Source organism: Piliocolobus tephrosceles, chromosome 11 (genome assembly GCF_002776525.5).
Source record: "Piliocolobus tephrosceles isolate RC106 chromosome 11, ASM277652v3, whole genome shotgun sequence".
In the NCBI taxonomy this organism is placed as follows: Eukaryota; Metazoa; Chordata; class Mammalia; order Primates; family Cercopithecidae; genus Piliocolobus; species Piliocolobus tephrosceles.
Window position 1 is genome coordinate 89,741,889 of NC_045444.1, and position 20,298 is coordinate 89,762,186.

Sequence of the window (20,298 nt, forward strand, 5' to 3'; positions counted from 1 at the left end):
CAGGCGGTAGAAGATTAGAGTAGCCAATTGATATGTAAACCGAGTGTCAGATCAGATGAGATGAAAGAGGTGGAGTTTACAGCAAGTGAGATATGATAAACTGATGAAAGCAAAAATAGGGCAGTTGAACCAGAGTCAGCCAGTAGGCATAATTGTCAATAAATGAGACAGTGTAGAATAACTAATAATGATTGGAATCAAGGAAAAGAGAGCATGAAGGAATCAGCTCAATTAGTATGTTTTATCCATAGTTACATGACTAACAAAGGATTAAAAAGAAATTATTCACTAGATAATTTTTTAAATAAAAATACTGTTAATATATAAACTAAGTTACTCATTCGCTGCCATTCACATGACAAAAATATGTGTTCTTTGTACTTATCAAATGACTCAAATTTTGGCCACTTCAGTGTCACTGATGGCTTATAGAATGATTCTAGCAGGACCCAAGTTATTGAACTATCAAATGGGTTTTTAATTGATATTGAAGTAAGTAATTTAAGTTTTGTAGCTTTTGGGATTTTTAAAAACTACTTCACTGATTTTGATTCTTTTTGATAGTTCAGAAGTGTATTGTTAAAAAACATAAGCATGGCCGGGCACAGTGGCTCACTCCTGTAATCCCAGCACTTTGGGAGGCCACGGCAGGCAGATCACTGGAGGTCGGGAGTTCAAGACTAGCCTGACCAACATGGAGAAACCCCCATCTCTACCAAAAATACAAAATTAGCCGGGCATGGTGGAGCATGCCTGTAATCCTAGCTACTTGGGAGGCTGAGGCAGGAGAATCGCTTGAACCCGGGAGGCAGAGGTTGCAGTGAGCTGAGATCATGCCATTGCACTCCAGCCTGGGCAATAACAGCAAAACTCCATCTCAAAAAAAAAAAACAAAAAAAACCCCACAAAAACAAAAAAAACAACAGCCGGTCGCGGTGGCTCACACCTATAATCCCAACACTTTGGGAGGCCGAGGCGGGTAGATCACCTGAGGTCAGGAGTTCAAGACCGGCCTGACCAACATGGAGAAACCCCATCTCTACTAAAAATATAAAATTAGCCAGGCGTGGTGGCACATAGCTGTAATCCCAGCTACTTGGGAGGCTGAAGCAGGAGAATTGCTTGAACCCAGTAGGTGGAGGTTGCAGTGAGCCAAGATCGCGCCATTGCATTCCAGCCTGGGCAACAAGAGTGAAACTCTGTCCCCCAGAAAGAAAAAGAAATAAGCACATAACTTTTTCTTTCTTTTTTTTTTTTTTTTTTTTGAGGCAGAGTCTTGCTTTGTTGCCCAGGCTGGAGTGCAGTAGCATGATCACATCTTACTATAGCCTCCACCTCCTGGGATCCAGCGATCTTCTCACCTCAGCCTCTAGAGTAGCTGGGACTACATGTGCAAGCCACCATGCCCAGCTGTTTGTTTGTTTTTGTTTTTTTGAGACAGTGTCTCCCGGCGTCACCCAGGCTTGTCTCAAACTCCTAGGCTCAAGTGATCCTCCCACCTGGGCCTCCCAAAGTGTTGAGATTGCAGGTGTGAGCCACCGCACCTGGTCCAAAAAACATTTTTTTTATGAACCAAAGAGCTCTTTCAAACTTGTGCTAACAAAATTTAAGGCAATATTAATTGTGTGCATGTGTATGGGAAAAATCAAAAAACTTACATGATACTTATGTGTCTCACAAAAGTATAGTTCCATTTTTTTATATAAATAGATTCTATCTTACTTATAACTCCTATGTCAAAATTTGTTTCTTTTATCTTAAAATAGTTTGTATAAAAATCTTTACTGCTTTATTATGAAATAATAATGTTTATTATAGAAAAATCTAGGAAAACACAAAAATGTCAAACTCAGTTAATAGTCTCACTATTTGAAGTTAACCACTGTTAAGATTCTGGTTTTTTTTGTTTGTTTGTTTTTTTGAGACTGAGTCTCGCTCTCTGTCGCCCATGCTGGAGAGCAGTGGCACCATCTCGGCTCACTGCAACCTCTGCTTCCCAGGTTCAAGTGATCCTTCTGCCTCAGTCTCCTCCCAAGTAGCTGAGATTACAAGCATGTGCCACCACGCCTGGCTAATTTTTGTGTTTTTAGTACAGATGCGGTTTCAGCATGTTGGCCAGGCTGACCTCGAACTCCTAACCTCAAGTAGTCTGCCCACCTCGGCTTCCCAAAGTGCTGGGATTACAGGCGTGGGGCACCATGCCCAGCCCCACTGTTAAGATTCTAATGTAGGCCAGGCACGGTGACTCATGCCCGTAACTCCAGCACTTTGGGATGCCGAGGAGGCCAGATTTCTTGAGCTTTTAGAAGTTTGAGACCAGCCTGGGCAACGTGATGAAACCTTGTCTCTGTAAAAATATATAAAAACTTAGCCAGCCTTGGTGACACCACCTGTAGTCCCAAACTATTCAGGAGACTGAGGCGGGAGGATGGCTTGAGCTCAGGAGGTCAAGGCTACAGTGAGCCATGGTAGTGCCACTGCCCTCCAGCCTGGTTGACAGAGCAAGACCCTGTCTCAAAAAAAAAAAAAAAAATTCTAATATAGATATTCTTTTTATGCATATATGGTTTATATATTATACAAAATATTTGCATTTAACATATTTGAACTAATAGTATTTTCTACAACCAGAACATTAGTATTCTTGTCATTCTGAATGTAGGCATAGATTTTTGTCATTCTTTCTTTATCTTTTTTTTGTGTGTGTGACGGAGTCTCACTCTGTCACCAAGCTGGAGTGCAGTGGCGTGATCTCGGCTCACTACAACCTATGCCACCTTGGTTCAAGCGATTTTCTTGCCTCAGCCTCTGAGTAACTGGGGTTACAGGCGCACGCCACCACACCCAGCTAATTATTTTATTTTTAATAGAGACAGGATTTTACCATGTTGGTCAGGCTGGTCTCGAACTCTTGACCTCGTGGTCTGCCCAACTCAGCCTCCCAAAGTGCTGGGATTACAAGCACGCACCACAGCGCTCAGCCCCTTTCTATTTTATGTTTTTATTTATTTATTTTTTTCAAGACGGAGTCTCGCTGTATCACCCAGGCTGGAGTGTGGTGGCACGATCTTGGCTCACTGCAACCCCCGCCTCCCAGGTTCAAGCAATTCTCCTGCCTCAGCCTCCTGAGTAGCTGGGATTACAGGTATGTGCCACTATACTTGGCTAATTTTTTAATTTTTTAAGTAGAGACAGGGTTTCACCATGTTGGCCAGGCTGATCTTGAACTCCTAACCTCAGGTGATTCACACTCCTTGACCTCCCAAAGTGCTGGGATTACAGGCATAAGCCACCGTGCCTGGCCATTTTTTTGTATTTTTAGTGGAGACAGGTTTTCACTATGATGGCCAGTGGTATATTTAGTTATTTAAGGAGGGATCAAGCAGTAGGTTTAAATGATGTACTATTCATAATTATTGAAAAAATAGGCCGGGCCTATAATTCCAGCACTTTGGGAGGCCAAGGCAGGTGAATCACTTGAGGCCAGGAGTTTGAGACCAGCCTGGCCAACATGGTGAAACCCCATCTCTACTAAAAATACAAAAAGTAGCCGGGCATAGTGGCAGGTGCCTCTAATCCCAGCTACCCGGGAGGCTGAGGCAGGAGAATCGCTTGAACCCAAGAGTCGGAGGTTGCAGTGAGCCAAGATCGCGCCATTGCACTCCAGTGTAGGTGACAGAGCAGAAGTCCATCTCAACAAAAAAAAGAAAAAAAGAAAAAATTTAGCTGGCCTTTGGGGCACATGCCTGTAATCCCAGCTTCTTGGGAGGCTGAGGCATGAGGAAAAATAAAAAAAAACCTGGGAGGTGGAGGTTGCAGTGAGTTGAGATTGTGCCACTGTACTCCAGCCTAGGCAATAAAACAAGATTGTCTCAAAAAAAAGTATTGAGAGAATAATATACCACTAATATTAAAAGAAAGTTTTGGCTGGTACCGTGGCTCACACCTGTAATCCCAGCAGTTTGGGAGTCCGAGGTGGGCGTACAACTTGAGGTCAGGAGTTCAACAACAGCCTGGCTAACATGGGGAAACCCCATCTCTACTAAAAATACAAAAATTAGTGGGCGTGGAGGTGGGCAAATGTAATCCCAGGGCAGGAGAATGTCTGGGAGGTGGAGGTTGCAGTGTGCCGAGATCATGCCACTGTACTCAAACTCCATCTCTACAAAAAATACAAAAATTAGCCAGGTGTGCTGGTGCACACCTGTAGTCCCAACTACTCAGGAGGCTGAGGTGAGAGGATCGCTTGAGTCCAGGAGGTAGAGGTTGCAGGGAGCCATGATCATGCCACTGTACTCCAGCCTAGGTGACAAAGCACAACCCTCAAATAAATAAATAAATAAAAGTTAAACATATTCCTTTATTCATTTTTGTAAGGGCTTCAGGGAATAGGCTTTTTTAAACAGAATAGACTTATAAATCAATTTTAATATTTGACTTATAGAATTTTATGACACTTAATGGATAATTTTAAAGTTTGAGTTGGGATCCATTTTGTAAGACATTCAGGCTATAAACAAGGTAATAAATCACACTCTTCCAGTTCTACCAATTTAATTGGTTTACAGTTCGGTGGCTGTCTTTTTTTTTTTTTGAGACCAAGTCTCACTTTGTCACCAGGCTGGAGTGCAGTGGCGCCATCTCAGCTCACTGCAGCCTCCCCCTCCCAGGTTCAAGCGATTCTCCTGCCTCGGCCTGCCGAGTAGCTCAGACTACAGTCTCGCCAACCACGCCCAGCTAATTTTTTATTTTTAGTAGAGACGGGATTTCACCATGTTGGCCAGGATGGTCTCGATCTCTTGTGCTTGTAATCTGCCTGCCTCGGCCTCCCAAAGTGCTCAGATTACAGGCGTGAGCCTCTGCGCCCGGCCCATTGACTGACTTTCTAGAGACTGGGAATAGATATTGTTATAGTATGTGATAAATAGAACTTGTTATAGTATGTGATAAAATGCCATGAGCAAATAATTACACATATCCTGTTTGGTAATTTTTTAAAAAACGTTTATTGACATCTAAGATACTTATTTTAACTTTAAACACATGATGGTATGAAATGAAATTTTGTTACTTTACCATTGTAACTGTCATAAAGTCATAAAGTATCTGTCCCCAAAAAGGCAACCAATAAATATTTTTGAGTAAATGAATGAAATCTTTATTGTCGGTGTTCTGTGCATACAGAATAAAGGAAATGATTGATGTTACTTAATAGTTAAAAAAAATTAAGAAGCCGAACTATCCATAAAGCTATTTTGTGATGTGCTGAATACTCCATTAATAGAAGTGTTTAAGAGGATGTTGTATGCCTGCCTTCCACTCATGCCTGTATTAGATGTGAACATAGATTTATAATATAGTACTATACAAAACACAACTAAAATAGTTGGTAACTAAGTAGTCATTTTTTCCTTCTGTATCTTTTTTTTTTTTTTGAGACGGAGTTTTGCTCTTGCCGCCCAGGCTGGAGTGCAATGGTGCGATCTCAACTCACTGCAACCTCCGCCTCCTGGGTTCAAGCAATTCTTCCGCCTTAGCCTCCTGAGTAACTGGCATTACAGGCACACACCACCATGCCTGGCTAAATTTTTTTTTATTTTTAATAGAGACAGAGTTTCACCATGTTGGCCAGGCTGGTCTCCAACTCCTGACCTCAGGTGATCCACCTACCTCGGCCTCCCAAAGTGTTGGGATTACAGGCATGAGCCACCATGCCCATCGTATTCCTTTTTTTTTTTTGAGATGGAGTTTTGCTTTTGTTGCCCAGGCTGGACTGCAATGGTATAATCTCGGCTCACTGCAACCTCCGCCTCCCGGATTCAAGCGATTCTCCTACCTCAGTCTCCCGAGTAGCTGCAACTACAGGTGAGTGTCTCCATGCCTAGCTAATTTTTTGTATTTTTAGTAGAGACGGGTTTCTCCATGTTGGCCAGGCTGGTCTCAAACTCCCAACCTCAGGTGATCTGCCCTCCTCAGCCTCCCAAAGTGCTGGGATTACAAGCGTGAGCCACCGCACCCAGCCCCATCTTGTTCCTTCTATGTCTTATCATTAGATGATCATTGAACCAAGAAATGTTTAAAGATAAGGGTTTTTTACGAGGTTAGTGAGAGCATTATTTCCCACAATGTCTCATGAAACACCATCCTGTGAGATACTCTGAGAAGTTTCCTTGGTATTCATTCTCAGATTCTCCATACTATATTCTTTCTCAGATATTTATAATATACATTAATATTGGAAGAGCCGAAAAGTCCTACTGTAAAGAAACCTACTTTAGGCCAGGCGCGGTGGCTCACGCCTGTAATCCCAGTACTTTGTGAGGCCGAGGCGGGTGGATCATGAGGTCAAGAGATCGAGATCTTCCTGGCTAACATGGGGAAACCCCATCTCTACTAAAAATAAAAAAAATTAGCCGGGCATGGTGGCGGGCACCTATAGTCACAGCTACTCAGGAGGCTGAGGCAGGAGAATGGCTTGAACCCAGGAGGTGGAGCTTGCAGTGAGCTGAGATCACGCCACTGTACTCCAGCCTGGGTGACAATGCAAGACTCACTCTCAAAAAAAAAAGAAACCTACTTTAATTTGGTTAAACTCTGAATGTTCCAAATGTATTTGATGAAGGTACTCTTTTTTCCAATAACATCTCTGAAACCAGTTCCTGTAAAATCCAGATTTCATAGAAGTAGTCTCTTATAGAACAGAACCCATTTTGCTCAACATTATCTAGAGACAAATTCCTTAAACTATATATGGTCCAGAGATTCTCTAGTCCAAGAATGACCATAGCCTTAAAACCGAACCACCTGAATACCATATTCTCTCCCTTACCTCCACCTCTCTTCTGCCAGAGCCCAGTATGTCCTCTAGCTTCACTGACTCCTATCCCTGTCCTGATTTTTCCATTCCCACCCAAAGAAATGGGACCCATTTGTCAGACAATAGTTGCTTATTGAGCATGTGTGCCAGATCTTATGCTACACACTGGGGGTATAGCAGTAAATAAAACAAGGCATTATTACTGTGTTCTCTGTCTTTTCCTGTGTTTCTCCCCAGGAGGGAGAACCCCACAGTCTCATGTCCCAGAGCTTTACCACCTTGAATCTTCTAGCACCCAGAGCTCTCTGGGTACTGGGTTGGGAAGCAGCTTGATATGGTTTGGCTCTGTCACCCACCAAATCTCATCTTGTAGCTCCCATAATTCCCACGTGTTGTGGAAGGGACCTGGTGGGAGATGACTGAATCATGGGGGTGAGTCTTTCCTGTGCTGTTCTTGTGATAGTGAATGGGTCTCATGAGATCTGATGGTTTTAAAACGGGGAGTTTCCATGCACAAGCTGTCTCTTAGCCTGCTTCCATCCACATGAGATGTAACTTAAACTCCTCCTTGCCTTCTGCCGTGATTGTAAGGCCTCCCCAGCAGTATAGAACTATAAGTCCAATGAACCTCTTTATTTTGTAAATTGCCCAGTCTCAGGCATGTCTTTATCAGCAGTGTGAAAACAAACTAATACAGTAAATTGGTACCAGTAGAATGGGGCACTGCTGAAAAGATACCCAAAAATGTGGAAGCAACTTTGGAACTGGGTAACAGGCAGAGGTTGGAATAGTTTGGAAGGCTCAGAAGAAGGAAATGTGGGAAAGTTTGGAACTCCCTAGATACTTGTTTTTTTTTTTTTTTTTTTTTTTTTTTTTGAGACGGAGTCTCGCTCTGTCACCCAGGCTGGAGTGCAGTGGCCGGACCTCAGCTCACTGCAAGCTCTGCCTCCCCGGTTTACGCCATTCTCCTGCCTCAGCCTCCCGAGTGGCTGGGACTACAGGCGCCTGCCACCTCGCCCGGCTAGTTTTTTGTATTTTTTTAGTAGAGACGGGGTTTCACCGTGTTAGCCAGGATAGTCTTGATCTCCTGACCTCGTGATCCGCCCATCTCAGCCTCCCAAAGTGCTGGGATTACAGGCTTGAGCCACTGCGCCCGGCTAGATACTTGTTAAATGACCAAAATGCTGATGATGATATGGACAATGAAATCCAGGCTAAGGTGTTCTCAGATGGAAATGACGAACTTGTTGGGAACTGGAGCAAAGGTGACTCTTGCTATTTCTTAGTAAAGAGACTGTTGGCATTCGCCCCTGCCCTAGAGATTTGTGGAACTTTGAACTTGAGAGAGATGATTTAGGGTATCTGGTAAAGTTTCTAAGCAGCAAAACATTTAAGAGTTGACTTGGGTGATGTTAAGCATTCAGTTTTATAAGGGAGGCAGAGCTTTGGAAAATTTGCCCCTGACAATGCGATAGAAAAGTAAATCCCATTTTCTGAGGAGAAATTCAAGCTGGCTGCAGAAATTTGCATAGGTAATGAGGAGCCAAATGTTAATCCCCAAGACAGTGGGGAAAATGTCTCCAAGGCATGTCAGAGGTCTTCACAGCAGCCCCTCCCATCACAAGCCCAGAGGCCTAGGAGGAAAAAGTGGTTTTGTGGGCTGGGCCCAAGATCCCTGTACTGTGTATAGCCCAGGGACTTGGTGTCCTGTGTCCCAGCCACTCCAGCCATGGGTGAAAGGGGCCAACACAGAGCTCAGACCATGGCTTCAGAGGGTCCAAGCCCCAAGTCTTGGCAGCTTCCACATGGTGTTGAACCTGCAAGTACACATAAGTCAAAAATTGGAGTTTGATAACCTCTGCTTAGATTTCAGAGGATGTATGGAAACACCTGGATGTCCAGGAAGAAGTTTGCTACAGGGGCAGGGCGCTCATGGAGAACCTCTGCTAGGACAGTGTCGAAGGGAAATGTGGGGTCAGAGCCCCCACATAGAGTCCTCATTGGGGCACTGCCTAGTGGAGCTATGAAAAGAGGGCCATCATACTCCAGATCCCAACATGGTAGATCCACCAACAGCTTGCACTGTGCAGCTGGAAAAGCCACAGACACTCAATGCCAGCCCATGAAAGCCACCGGGAAGGAGGCTGTACCCTACAAAGCCACAGGGGCAGAGTTGCCCAAGGCCATGGGAACCCACTTTCTGCATCAGCATGACTTGGATGTGAGACATGGAGTCAAAGGAGATAATTTTGGAGCTTTAAGATTTTACTACCCCACTGGATTTTGGACTTGCATCTGGCCTGTAGCCCCTTTGTTTTGGCCAATTTCTCCCATTTGGAATGGCTATATTTACTCAATGCCTGTACCCCCATTGTATCTAGGAAGTAACTAACTTGCTTTTGATTTTACAGGCTCATAAGCAGAAGGGACTTGCCTTGTCTCAGTTGAGACTTTGGACTGTGGACTTTTGAGTTAATGCTGAAATGAGTTAAGACTTTGGGAGGACTGTTGGGAAGGCATAATTGGTTTTGAAATATGAGGACATGAGATTTGGGAGGGGCAAGGGTGGAATGATATGGTTTGGCTGTTTCCCCACCCAAATCTCATCTTGAATTCCCACGTGTTGTGGGAGGGACTGGGTGGTGGGAGTTAATTGAATCATGGGAGTGGATCTTTCCCATGCTGTTCTTGTGACAGTGAATAAATCTCAAGAGATCTGATGGGTTTAAAAAAATAGTAGTTTCCCTTCACAAGCTCTCTTCTCTTGTCTGCCACCATGTGAGATGTGTCTTTCACCTTCTGCCATGATTGTGAGGCCTCCCCAGCCACATGGAACTGTAAGTCCATTAAACCTCTTTCTTTAGTAAATTGCCCAGTCTCGGGTATGTCTTTATCAGCAGTGTGAAAACAAACTAATACATAGCTCAAGGACATTTTAGGTTAGTGGCTGAGAGGAACATAGGAAGGAACTTGGAGATAACTACATGACAAAGGTGACAGGAGGCTTCTGTCATAAGCTATAATTGGGGAAGAAGCACACGGAACTGCTGGGAGTGAAACCATCACTGTATTTTCTTTCTCCTTTTTTTTTTTCCAGTCTTTATTTTCCCTCCCTCCCTCCCTCCATTCCTTCCTTCTCTTCTTTCTGTGACAGGGTCTCACTCTGTTGCCCAGGTTGGAGTGCAGTGGTGCCATCTCAGCTCACTGCACCCTCTCCCTCCCAGGCTCAAGCAATCCTCCTACCTCAGCTTCCTGTGTAGTTCAGACTACAGGCATGCACCTCCACACTTGGCTAACTTTTTAATTTTTTTGTAGAAACGGGGTCTCACTCTGTTGCCAGGGCTGGTCTCAAACTCCTGGACTCAAGTGATCCTCACACCTTGGCCTCCCAAAGTGCTGGGATTACAGGCATGGACCCAACACTTTCTTTTCTTTTCTTTTCTTTTTTTTTTTTTTGAGACAGAGTCTCACTCTGTTGCCAGGCTGGAGTACAGTGGCATGATCTTGGTTCACTGCAAGCTCCATCTTCTGGGTTCAAGCAATTCTCCTGCCTCAGCCTCCCTAGCAGCTGGGACTACAGGTGAGTGCCACTACCCCCAGCTAATTTTTGTATTTTTGTAGAGATGGGGTTTCACCATGTTGGCCAGGATGGTCTCCATCTCTTGACCTTGTGATCCGCCCACCTTGGCCTCCTAAAGTGGGATTACAGGTGTGAGCCACCGTGGCTGGCCTCATCACTTTATTTTCAATGTATGAGCAAGATGATTAAACTAGTTATCTCATCAAGGAATACTTTCAACAATGATGCTGACTAGGAATACTGGAGAACTTTCAAAGTAAGAAGAAACAAAGCTAAGAATTGGTTTGGTTAAGTTACAGGGTGATATTTATTGTAGTGGTCTGTATTAATTGTTGCTTAATTATACTGCAGCACTAGGTATGTTCAGTTTTCATAATTTGTTGCATATATTGCAAGGTCATCAACTAATAGCTAATTGATTTTTAGAGCATTAAAGGACCTTGTAGAGATTATATGGGCATAGCCTGCTCACAATTTAACATTTTAAAGGGAGAAGCCTAGGGATTCTAGGGGTAGAAAAGTAACGTTTTCACCCTTTCACTTTGGATTTTTCTCATATAGGGCCTTCTGAAAATATGTGCTTGAGTCTATGCTGCTATTATATTCATAGGAATTTTTAAGCTTTCAAGGAAGTGTAGATTCAGAAGAAATTTGAAAACAATTTTTAAAAATATTCTTGATACAGAACCTTTGAGGGAGATGCAAATGTTCTGAATGCCAAATTTACTTAGATTTAAAAATACACATCTTCAAGCAAAGTTGCCATGACAACCTTTCTTAATGTGTGTATAAATTTTATCTCTGTCTCTGAGGTTTTTGTATTTTCCAATACAGGGTCTAATTACAAGAATTGAGCTCTGTGGTATATTTCTATCTGGATGGTGCCCTGTAGAAATTATATAATATTAGAAAATGCAAATCAAGCAATAGGGAAGTTCTATAGCACAGTGATGTCCCATAGGTAAATGTCATCTTGTTCTCTCTGTGATCAGAGATGTTTCTGGCTTCAAACCCAAGATGAAATTTGGGATTGAAGTAGAACTGTGAATCTGTTCTGTTTCTCTTTTTTCATATCTAGAAGATTTACAGGGTGATCTTAGGAAGTTTGGTACATTCTGGACCAACTCTCTTGGTTAGCCCTAACGCTGATCCAGCCTCCTTGGGTTCTTCTCAATCTAATCAGTAGCTGATATCATAGGATGTCTCAGAACCACAAGACCCTTCTCTGTGATGGCATGCATGTGCACAGAGATAACCCAGAAGCAGCTTCCAACCTGAGCCCCAATCCAGCAACGGTCCGGGGATACCTCTTCACTTCCTTTTACCCCATTTCCATGCCCAGCCTTCAAATAAAACACTTGAAAGATGTCCCACAGTCCATGTTATGATGTTTATAAAGGTTTTTGAGTTCATTTTTATTGTAAGAGGCACAATCACTACTGGCTATATAATTTATGAGACCTAGTGGAGGAGGAAATCTCCTCTTCTTATGGCCCTGCCTTTTCAACCTTTGGTGTATGCGATCCCAAGGAACTGAAATCTCCTGCACTGGGACACCTTACTGACTAGGGTGGTGTAGAGAGCCCTATTCAACACCTGTTGAACATGCTGTGGTGCTGCCAGCCCAAAGTAGATGTTTCCTTGCCTTTCCTGAAAATACTCCAAAACAGACTGCTTGTGGGGCCCCTCCAACCTGCTCCCAGATCCCCACTGGAGGCTGAGGGCAACCACAGGGAAAAGTGAGCCTCCTCTCCACTCTCCTGCCAATGTAATCCAATTACTGCTCAGGGCAGAAGGCAATAGTGGCTGTTGTAGTGAGCAGAGTTGGAGAGAGGAAGGCTGGGTGGGGATCAGGGTACCAAGGGGCAGGCAGCTAGTCACTGAGAACCTGTAGGGGGAGGCACGGAGGTGGGCTCCAAGCATGCTCCATGGTCCCATTGGACTTCACTTACAAAACACAAATTCAAAAATGAAATTATTAAGAATTTAAAGCCGGCTGGGCACGGTGGCTCACACCTGTAATCCCAGCACTTTGGGAGGCCGAGGCGAGCGGATCATGAGGTCAGGAGTTTGAGACCAGCCTGGCCAACATGGTGAAAACCCATCTCTACTAAAAATACAAAAATTAACCGGGCGTGGTGATGCATGCCTGTAATCCCAGCTACTCGGGAGGCTGAGGCAGGAGAATCGCTTGAACCTGGGAGGCAGAGCTTGCAGTGAGCTGAGATCAGCCACTGCACACCAGCCTGGGCAACAGAGTGAGACTCTGTCCAAAAAAAAAAGAATTTAAAGACAGTGCCCCCAAAGGATTAAACCCCAAGCACAGTGTCCCTCTGAGCAGTGAAATTCTGAGCAACTATATTGGTTGGAGTATAGCTGGCCCCCGGACATGTCTGACCTTAGAGGGCACGGTACTTGTGACTTGGTGGTTTTTGAGGGCTCTCCTTCTTGGTTGTATGCTAGTAGTTCTTGCAAATATACATAAATGTCTCATTCACGATTTTTCTTTTAAGTGGTTTAAATCTCTAGAATGTCTTACAATTCTTTACAAAATAGGCAATGAATAGATGCCAATCTTTTTGTGAAAAAAGAAAAAAACAATTTCATATACACATTTATTAAAGTTGCAAAAGTATATATATATATAGAAACATGGTCTCTCACTCTGTCGCCTAGGCTGGAGTATAGTGGCATGATCATTGCTCACTGCAGCCTCAACCTCCAGGGCTCAAGTGATCCTCCCACCTCAGCCTCCTGAGTAGCTGGAACTACAGGCTAGAGCCACCATGCCTGGCTAGTTTTTGTATTTTTTGTAAAGATGGTGTTTCACCATGTTGTCCAGGCTGGTCTGGAACTCCTGGACTCAAGTTATCCCCCCGCCTTGGCCTCCCAAAGTGCTGGGATTACAGGTGTGAGCCACCATACCCTGCCAAAAGAATTCTAAAAATCTCTTTTCTTAAACCATTTCACTCATGAAACTCTTACTTTCCTGTATATTAAGAATAATTGTCAGAAAATTTTCTGCTGGAAGTTAAAATGATGTTTTTCCCTGAAATATCATTATAAAACCCTATGAAATATTTCAGTGATATGAATCATTCACTTAGTCATATGGGTAGACATTTAGATAATAGAAGTAGTTAACAGAAATCTGTGAGAAATATATATTGTTAATTCCTGTGGAGGAGGGAGGAAGAAATCCTACTGAAATATTTTAAGTGTAGTTAAATTCAGTGTTCCCTGCCATTTTAAAATATCAAGATTATTCTGTTCTACTCCTTTCTTTCCAAGAGGATACATGAAATAACTTTGATAAAATCACGAGTCAGTTTTTGTTTGCTGTTAACCTCTTCTACATTCTATTTCATGAAAATAGCAATCAGTGGCCAAGAATACCCTTATTCTTATCAACTTTGTACTACATAAATGAGACATTATTACCAAGCATCATAGAATTCAGTTAGCAATTTTGTCAAAGTATAATCTCTTTGTTTGTAATATTATTGCAACAGACAAGAAACAAGTTGTTTTTTAAAAAATTAGCAAGGTTTGAAAATTATACATTTGATAGGTCAGTTAATATTTAGCATACAGGTTCTAATGGTATTAATGAATAATCAGAAAAACTTACATTTCAAACTCTGTAATTCATATTATTAAATGAAGGTTAGTATACTTTTCAGTAATAAAAACTCAGTTAATATATTTTGAAGCTTGAAGTTTAAGAAAATCTTCAACATAATTTATTTTTTTATTTTTATTTTTATTTTTGAGACGGAGTCTCGCTTTGTCCCCCAGGCTGGAGTGCAGTGGCCGGATCTCAGCTCACTGCAAGCTCCGCCTCCCGGGTTCACGCCATTCTCGTACCTCAGCCTCCTGGAGTAGCTGGGACTACAGGCGCCGGCCACCTCGCCCGGCTAGTTTTTGTATTTTTTTAGTAGAGACGGGGTTTCACCGTGTTAGCCAGGATGGTCTCGATCTCCTGACCTTGTGATCCGCCCGTCTCGGCCTCCCAAAGTGCTGGGATTACAGGCTTGAGCCACCGCCGCACCCGGCCCAACATAATTTAAAACAAAAATATGAATGAACTAGACACAGTGGCTCCTGCCTGTAGACCCAGCTACTTGGGAGGCTAGGGCAGGAGAATGAGGTGGGCAGATCACCCAGGAGCTTGAGCCTGCAGTGAGCTATAATGGCACCACTACACTCCAGCCTGGGAGACAGAGCAAGACCCTGTCTCTAAAAAAATAAATAAATAAATACAAATTTAAATATAAAGTATTTTTGAGAGATACATTTTCTACTTTATTCTTTTTTCTTTTCTTTCTTTTTTTCACTTTAACAAATCTACTTTAATTCCAAAGAAATTAATCTAAGACGGTCAGTAATATACAACTGACTTGTATATTACTTGTATTTTATAAATAAAATACAATATTACTGTATTGTATACAATAATACAAAAATTGTAATAAAATACAATATTATTGTATTTTATTAATAAAATACAATATTATTGTATTTTATAGGCATCTATCTAATACAAGCTTATTTGTATATGTGCAATGTATAATAACTATCTTAGATATGAGTCCTAACAGGATAAAAATATTTTCTTGCAACTACTACTTTATGCCTATGAAGGGTGTGAACTTGATGTCCTCCTGTCTTAAACCCAAGTTAATGACAGTATCCTCTCAAAATTTTTCATAAATTAGTAATGGCCTAATTTCATTTAAAAAATGGTTTCAGCAGGCCAGGCACAATGGCTCATGCCTGTAATCCCAGCACTTTGGGAGGCTGAGGCAGGCAGATCACGAGGTCAGGAGAGTGAGACCATCCTGGCTAACATAGTGAAACCCCGTCTCTACTAAAAATACAAAAATAAAATTAGCTGCGTGTGGTGGTTGGCGCCTGTAGTCCCAGCTACTCGGGAGGCTGAGGCAGGAGAATGGCGTAAACCTGGGGGGCGGAGCTTGCAGTGATCTGAGATCCGGCCACTGCACTCCAGCCTGGGCAACAGAGTGAGACTCTGTCTCAAAAAAAAAAAAAAAAAAAAAAAATGGTTTCAGCAAATATGAAAATAGAAAGTCCTGTTATTTGTCCATTCATAATATGAGAAATAAAGAGATGACACATTCCTCTATAGAAAAAGTAGGTTTAGAGACCACTTCTGGTAGTATTTCACATGGTGAAGTATTGAAAGGTCTAATAAGCAGCCCCCTTGCTCAGGGGAAAAAATGATTTCAATGTGTTTCTCTTCCAAATTGCTTAGTAACTCCAAATGATTTTCAAATTAGGGGGTGGATTACTGGCACTGAGTTAATCAAATTTAGATCTATCTTGAATAGGGACATTATAGAAAATCAAGAACATCTCTAACCCTGCACATCTGGTGGAGTCTGGAGTTAGGGACTACATGACCCAAGTCATCAGCTAAATGTGCCAAGAGATTGAACTGTAGACGACCATCTTCCAGTGAGATGTCTTGCCAGTTACTAGGAAGAGATGAACCAAAAACTTTTTAACGTAAGATTCTAAATGACTCTGGAGATCTTCAGGTGGCGTGTGTACTTGGCTTCATGAGGGTAGACACACTGGGGACAGGTTCCTTTTTCACCTCTTCTACTGTCTCAGCAACCACTGGCTCTTTCTCTTTTCTGGATCGAGACCAAAATTCTCTACGTGGTGCCCTGAGACTGTCCACATGAAGACTTTTCTGGTGGTGCCGGACACAGATCGCGCTGCCATCTTCCAGGAGATCCACAGGCCTCTCTCTTTTTTTTTCCTTTTTTTGAGATGGGGTCTTGTTCTGCCGCCCAGAAGTGGGATCATGGCTCACTGCAGTGCCTCAACTCCCTGAGTACAAGTGATCCTCCTACTTCAGCCTCCCCAGTAACAGAGAGAACAGGCAAATGCCACCAAGCCTGGCTATTTTTTTTTATTTTTTCATAGAGACTGGGGTCTTACTCTATTACCCAGGCTGGTCTCAAACTCCTAGACTCAAGTGATCCTCCCCACTCCGTCTCCCAAAGTGTTAGGGTTACAGGCTTGAGCTACAGCACCCAGCTAGCTGCCCCATTTTTTTTTTTTTTTTTTTTTTTTGAGATGGAGTCTTCCTCTGTCACCCAGATTGGAGTGTGGTGGTGCAATCTTTGCTCACTGCAACCTCCACTTCCCAGGTTCAAGCGATTCTCCTGCCTCAGCCTCCTGAGTAGCTGGGATTACAAGCGTGAGCCACCACGTCCAGCTAATTTTCTTTCTTTTTTTTTTGTATTTTCAATGGAGACAAGGTTTCACCATGTTGGTTAGGCTGGTCTCGAATCCTGACCTGAAGTGATCCACTCTCCTCCACCTCCCAAAGTGCTGGGATTACAAGCGTGAGCCACAGCACCCAGCCTTACCCCATTGCTATACATAGAACTACATTATGGTGCATAATTTCAAATTTATACTGTCCACTCTCTTATGGTTTAATGTTTAAAAATTTTTAATCCCTTTATCGTTTACAAAGAAGGGAGCTCTTTAGTTTGGCATTGCTGATAAGGAAACCACTATAGATTACAAAAATATAATCCCTTCAGGTTGTGTTCCAGGTGTACAGTGTGTTCTCTCTCTCTCTCTCTCGAGACAGAGTCTTGCTCTGTCGCCCAGGCTGGAGAGCAGTGGCGTGATCTCAGCTCACTGCAAGCTCCGCCTCACGGGTTACACCATTCTCCTGCCTCAGCCTCCCAAGTAGCTGAGACTACAGGTGCACGCCACTGCGCCCAGCTAATGTTTTTGTATTTTTAGTAGAGATGGGGTTTCACCATGTTTGTCAGGCTGTTCTCAAATCCTGACCTCATGATCTGCCCACTTCGGCCTCCCAAAGTTCTGGGATTACTGGTGTGAGCCACTGTAAATTTGCCTGTTTATGTCATTTTCTCTGCTGGGTATTTGTCTTGTTGATTTCTAAGAGCTTCTTATGTATTCTTTATATAGTAAGAACATTAACTGTTTGTCATAAACATCAGACATTTTCCTGATAGTCTTTTTTAAATTATTTGTGCTATTTTAAATTATATGAAAGTGTAACATTTTTATTTTCCTATTTTTAAAAATATAATTTAGAAAGGGCCTCTCCATTCCAATGTCCTATATTTACCTTTATTTTCTTTTAGTTTTTGGAGACAGAATCTTGCTCTGGTGCCCATACTGGAATGTAGTGGTGAAATCTCAGCTTACTGCAACCTCTACCTCCTGGGTTCAAGAAATTATCATGCCTCAGTCACCTGAGTAACTGGGTTTACAGGAAGGTGCCACCATGCCTGGCTAGTTTTTGTATTTGTATTTGTATTTGTATTCATTTTTTAAGATAGGGTTTCATTCTGTCACCTATCCTGGAGTATAGTGGCATGATCTCGGCTCACTGCAGCCTCTACCTCCCAGGTTCAAGTGATTCTCCCACCTCAGCCTCCTGAGTATCTGGGACTACAGATGCACACCACCATGCCTGGCTAATTTTTGTATTTTTTGGTAGAGACGGGGTTTTACCATGTTGGCCAGGCTGGTCTTGAACTCCTGACTGCAAGTGATCCGCCTGCCTCAGCCTCCCAAAGTGCTTAGATTACAGGTGTGAGCCACTGTGCTCAGCCTCTATTAGTGTTTTTAAAACTTTAAATCTTGAATTTATGTTGCATTTATTTATTATTATTTTGAGACAGAGTCTTGCTCTGTCGCCCAGGCTGGAGTGCAGTGGTGCAGATCATGGCTCACTGCAGCCTCAACTTCCTGGGCTCAAGAGATCCTCCCACCTCAGCCCCCCGAGTAGCTGGGACTACAGGCGTGTATCACCATGCTCGGCTAATTTATTTTTCTTTTCTCTCTCTCTTTTTTTTTTTTTTTGTAGAGACAGGGGTCTTACTTTGTTGTCCAGGCTGGTTTTGGACTCTTGGGCTCTAATGATTCTCCTGCTTCAGCCTCCCAAAGTGTTGGGATTACAGGTGTGAGCCACTTCTCTCAGTCAGAATTTATTTATTATTATTTTTTGAGACAGGGTCTGGCTCTATTGCCTAGGCTGGAGTGCAGTGGCACAGTCTCGGCTCACTACAACCTCTGCCTCCCAGGCTTAAGCTATCCTCCCATCTCAGCCTCCTGAGTAGCTGTGACTACAGATGTGTGCCACCATGCCCAGCTAATTTTTCTGTTTTTTTGTACAGATCGGATCTCATTCTGTTGCCCAGGCTGATCTGAAACTCTTGAGCTCAAGTGATCCACCTGCCTTGGGCTCCCAAATTGCTGGGATTACAGGTGTGAGCCACTGTGCCTGGCCCAGTATTTATTTTTATATCATGAGCTAACATTTTTTTCCTGTTATCTAGTTATTCTAGTACTCTTTATTTCCCTTTGATTTGAAATGTCACATTGATCACGTATTTAATTCTTATATTTACTAGGATTGAGTTTTTAGGGTTTTTTGTTTTTTTTTTGAGACAGAGTCTCCCTCTGTCGCCCAGTCTGGAGTGCAGTGGCGCGATCTTGGCTCACTGCAAGCTCTGCCTCCCAGGTTCACACCGTTCTCTTGCCTCAGCCTCCTGAGTAGCTGGGACTACAGGCGCCTGCCACCACGGGGTTTCACCCTGTTAGTCAGGATGGTCTCGATTTCCTGGTCTCATGATCCACCCGCCTCGGCCTCCCAAAGTGCTGGGATTACAGGTGTGAGCCACCATGCCCTGCCAAGTTTTTAGTTTTTATTCTACTCTAGTGATATTTTCATTTATTCTACTTTATTTTTTATTTTATTTTTTATTTTTTGAGACAAAGTCTCACTGTGTTACCCAGACTGGAGTGCAGTGTGCAATCTTGGCTTGCTGCAACCTCCGCCTCCTGGGTTCAAGCGATTCTTCTGCCTCAGCCTCCCGAGTAGCGGGGATTACAAGTGCCCACCACCATGCCTGGCTAATTTTTGTATTTTTAGTAGAGACAGGGTTTTGCCATGTTGGCCAGTCTCATCTGGAACTCCTGACCTCAGGTGATCTGCCCGCCTCAGCCTCCCAAAGTGCTGGGATTACAGGTTACTTTATGTGTTTTTATTAATGAGAACCACATGTTTTCTTCCTGATTATCCTTTTTCAGAAATGTCCTGGCTACTCTTGTGTTTTTATTTTTATACATGAACTTTAGAATTATGTTGTTAAGTTCCAAAAAAACTGTATTGGAATTGTTGTCTGGTATCATTTTTGCTTCAAATATGGAATACTGAGTTCCATTTGGGGTTCACATTTTAAAGATTTTGACAAGATAGTGAGGACCCCAGAAGGAGGCAGCAATGTAAGGATAAGAACGGAATTTACATAAAAATATCATGAGGCCGGGCGTGGTGGCTCAAGCCTGTAATCCCAGCACTTTGGGAGGCCGAGACGGGCGGATCACGAGGTCAGGAGATCGAGACCATCCTGGCTAACACTGTGAAACCCCGTCTCTACTAAAAAATACAAAAAACTAGCCGGGTGCGGTGGCGGGCGCCTGTAGTCCCAGCTACTCGGGAGGCTGAGGCAGGAGAATGGCATAAACCCGGGAGGCGGAGCTTGCAGTGAGCTGAGATCGGCCACAGCACTCCAGCCTGGGCGACAGAGCGAGACTCCGTCTCAAAAAAAAAAAATCATGAAACAGCTCAAAAATAATATTTGTATCTAAAATGTATTTTGTTCCTTTCTCCCGATTTTGAGTTTAGGTCTTCACACTTACTAGGTATCCTTGGGCAATCAATATTTCTTAGTTTCAGTTCCCAAATCGATAAAAGATTGGGGTAAGTCCTAGGTAATCTCTAAGATGCTCTCCAACTTGTACATTCCATAATTCTGTAAAATATTTGATGAAGAATACAAGAATTGGTTGTGTTTATCCTTGAGAAGATAAAAAA

The 20,298-nt window shown here is 43.0% G+C and overlaps 1 pseudogene; it reads right to left on the reverse strand.

Moving 5' to 3' along the window:
- Positions 1-15,668: 15,668 nt before the first annotated feature.
- On the reverse strand, positions 15,669-16,148 carry LOC111547467 (annotated as a pseudogene).
- Between the last annotated feature and the right edge of the window lie 4,150 nt (positions 16,149-20,298).